General features: G+C 33.9%; 1 long non-coding RNA gene across 1 annotated transcript; it reads right to left on the bottom strand.

The window, feature by feature from the left end:
* Positions 1-598: 598 nt before the first annotated feature.
* On the bottom strand, positions 599-3,455 carry LOC140010226 (uncharacterized). Its single transcript, XR_011817521.1, has 2 exons — positions 3,359-3,455; positions 599-650 (listed from the first exon to the last, which is right to left on the bottom strand). It is a non-coding gene; the product is annotated as an uncharacterized lncRNA (long non-coding RNA).
* Between the last annotated feature and the right edge of the window lie 720 nt (positions 3,456-4,175).

The following is a 4,175-nucleotide window of genomic DNA, read 5'->3' as shown; positions in this document are numbered from 1 at the left end:
GAGTTAATTTGGGAGGAAAAAGCCTAAACTACCATTTTTCTTGAGGTTACAAGGTAAATTTGCTAAGAAATCCCTCTTTACATCTAAAACTAGGATATTTGTGGTTTAGGGTTACAATATTTGTGATTTTATGAGAAATGTTGTGGTTTGAGGTGATGATATAGAAATTTCCAGTTTTTATGATGTAATTTCTGCTCACATGTAATGATTGAGGGTTGGCTATGTTTTGCTAGTTTGCTATATGAAAAATTGATGGATTATGGAGTAGATTAACTTGCCTAAAGAAATTTCTAACTTATGTGTGATGACCCCACCTTCTCCTAGGGCCTACCTTAGAAGTTAGCAGATCGCCTGCTTGGCTCTCGCCAGGACTCACTCACATACATTAACTTCAGAGATAACATTATCATTGAACAACTAAACATTCACTCTTAAGCACCACTCCAATCAGATTGAAACATACATTTGTCCACTAAAAGAAACAAAATATACGTTCTAAACATCCATTCTTAATATTATATCAACTCAAAACAGAAGATTCAACCATCTTAAAATACAAAAGAAAACGTGACTCCAATATATACGGATAGTGATGGAATTTCCCAAAACAACTTTCCAATTCCATCCAATCACTTTTCAATCTCCAACTCCTATAAGGAAAACAAAGCTAAAAGGGTGAGCTTACGCCCGTGAGGTTTCCATGCAAGCAACAATCAATAAGCACTTAAATCAGTACAATTGAGCGAGTAGTGCACGTTTCACTGTACAATCACTTTCATTAAGCAATTGAGGAAGCACATCACCAAACAATCACTTTTAAAAGGATACGATGCTCGCATTAGAGCCACTTCAATGTACTACACACTCCACCGAACTCCTTCTTATAACCTCCAAAATAATAAACACTTCCCTCACTTGGATGGTCTTATCGATATCAGTAATTTGCTACTCTGCAGTAATACTCGAGTATACCGAAACACTTACCCAAAGCTACCATCCTACCCGACCAAATCCTTTGCTGGCTCGAATAGTCCGTTGAATAGAGGGTTTTGGGGCCCAGTTCAGCCAGTGTGATAAGGCACACACATGGCTTACAGTCATGCACACTTACAATATCACTTGATCAATTATCAACCTTCAACCTCAACTAAATCGAGTGCGATAAAGTACACCCTCAATTTAGAAGGCGAGAGACAATTGAAAACACTTCACAATGAATCACTTAGCAATATTTCATAATAAAAACATTTGTCATATAATTGCACTTAGGTACACATAAGTAGTTTAACACATAAATTCGGAAAACACTCATCAAAGATTCAAATGATTACTCACGAGTCTCGAGTTGGTTTCCTGGTTCACGGCTACTTCCTGGTACAAGTTAATAATTCTAAAGTGAATATTCATTTTATATACAACCACTCATCTTACATAATTTAAGGTTTAAGTGACCGAAACCCAAGTTCCTAAGCTTATAAAACGAATCACCAAAATCTAGCAACCTTCCTTACGTTTGTGTTCAAGATTATTAAGTTTGGTAGCTTTAAAACAAGGTTAATGTACATATACACCAAATTTTAATATCATATAAAACACTTGAGCTAAGATTAACTCATTTCCAATCTAATGTGAAAGGATTAAGACAAGCAAACATTTCATTTCTTCCGTCTAGGCTAAAACAGATTCTAGTTTGACCTTAAAGTACAAATATAATATATTCAATATTCATTTATCATTTTATTTTGAAACTCATTGACTTTATTATTTTAATCAGGAATTATACCTATTTTCCCAAGTTAATAATTTATAAGATATTTAGTTTAGGATTAAATCATTTTCCACTCAAGATTCTAAGATTACGGTTTAGGAGTACTTCATTGGTCCCCTTTTTAATTAATTAAACTCTCGGTTATTTGTAAGTTAAATTTTATGCCACTACATTAGTCCCTCAAATTTTATAGTCTTTAAAATATTTGTGAAGACAATATTAAGTAATTAGAAGCCAATTTAGGTACATAATTATCATGAGTTTTCCCCTCATTTGCTTTAGTTTAACTCTACTTGTGGAGCTGTATATAGCCATTAAATCTCAGGGTAACCATAGCTATCATTTATGAAAGTTTACAAAGTTGGAAATTAGAGGAAATTCTGGTTCAAAGTTGGTTCCTCACGGCCATTATCAAAGCAAAGTGCATCCGGGAACAAAAGGAAAGCAACAAGAAAAGCAGCTTTGCCACCCTCTGATATTTTCATCACAACTGGAGCTACGCTTATCGGATTGAGGCGAATTTTATAGCGTTTCGAAGCTAAGACATAGACCTACATTTCTTCTGAAGACATTGACATCCATTTATCGCGTTTTCAAGGCCAAAAAGAGATGGTCAGAAGCACAATCTGTTTCATTTTCTCAGTCAGCAACCAAAACTAGTAACGTTACTTCAAGCTTTCGACGAAAACTCTATTCTTTCACTTGCTTAAAGCTCTAAATATTTAAAGTACATTCATTCCAGCATATACCAAGGCAAATAACATCTAGTTTCAACAAATTATTCAACCCAAAAGCTACACACAACAATCTGTCATCAACTAATTACAATTTGCAGCAGTATAGCAGTTTAACATGTGGTGTTTTCTCATAATTTTCTTTTCAGTTCCATGCTCCAACTAGACATGCAAGGGATGATCATTCAACTACAGACCATCTTAAGCAAAACATAGAAATTTATAGCCAAAAATCCAAGAGAAAAGCTGAACCAAGATTTATATCCTCTCTCGGCTATAAAGCTGGTTCGTAGCAGCAAGTAATGCCTAAAGACGAGTTTCTTCTACTAGATCCCTCCATTTTATGCTCAAACCTCTCATGCACGAAGAAATCAAGATGTTATACAACGTATTACAGATTAACACAGAATTTTAGAGTCATTATTCACCAAAGACAGCTGAAACTTTTCCATTCCCCCCCCCAACTCGGATGAAGCTGGAAAAATTCCAGCAAGGATCTTCCATCGGTCCTCCCAATTTTCAACTTTTCCCAAATTTCTTCAACTAAACTTCTTATAATACCTGAGATAACCATATTACATGCTTTTCTTATATTATATTTTCCATTTTTCCACTGCTAATGAGCTGAAATTCATGTAATTAACTCCCGGTTGCTACAACTTCAGTCAAATAATCATTTTAATCTCAAACCAGAATTTTTCTTCAATCGAAGCTCATTTCCTCTGCTAAAACTTATCTTGCAGCTTGTATATATATATATATATATATATATATATATTCATTTATACTCAATAAATAAGTATTGATCACAGAGAATTTATCTCTTTCCTTTAAGAGTTAAAAATTGCAGACTTACCAGATTTTCCCAGCTTTGTTTCCTCAAGGTCTGCACCAGCTATCCCTCCTATTTTCCTTGCCTTTCTCTTCTTGATTATGATCAGCAGATGATGAAGCTAACCTAATTTTCTCTCCCTCACTCTTAGTTCCACTCCCTCAATTCCGTTTTTGGAAAGAAAGAAAGAAAGCTGCCTTGTGTTTCTTTCCTCTCAGTTGTCTTCCAAAAGATGGCTTCCTTAGGTTGTATAGTATTTTAACCAAGGTTCAGGGTTAGTTAGGTCATTAGTATTAACTTATTTGCTCACTAAGGGGCTGCGGTTTTATTATTTCATGCATTGACTCCAAACTTCATTTGTTCTAATTTATATACCCTTACAAAATTCTCGTATATTAATCTAGGAGATTTTCATACATTCGATTTTAAAGGAAAATCAACTAGACATATAATTTATTCAACTGTATAATATATGCTACGTGTCTAGTAATATATGCAAATGACACAATTTACAATATACATACCATGTGTTTATTTGATTCATAAAAATTTTTCTACACCAATCTAGGATATTTCTAATTCTCGATTTCATAGAAATTCAATTAGACATTTAATTTAACCACTTATTCGTTATATGTAATATTTCCAATATCAAGGTAAATAAAATAAAATAAATGCAAAACACATGCCTGATTTTCTCGAGTTCTCACATTATGTACTTAAATTTCAGATTTAGGGTTTCGAATTTGGCCTTAAAGATGGTTGATGTTGGAGCTATTAATTGGCTTTATATTAAGGGTGTTATGGCCCTAAAAGGGTGTGTTTAATGACTTGCAATTTG

The sequence above is a fragment of the Coffea arabica genome, chromosome 7c (genome assembly GCF_036785885.1).
Source record: "Coffea arabica cultivar ET-39 chromosome 7c, Coffea Arabica ET-39 HiFi, whole genome shotgun sequence".
Lineage (NCBI taxonomy): Eukaryota > Viridiplantae > Streptophyta > Magnoliopsida > Gentianales > Rubiaceae > Coffea > Coffea arabica.
This window is presented reverse-complemented; position numbering and strand designations above follow the sequence as displayed.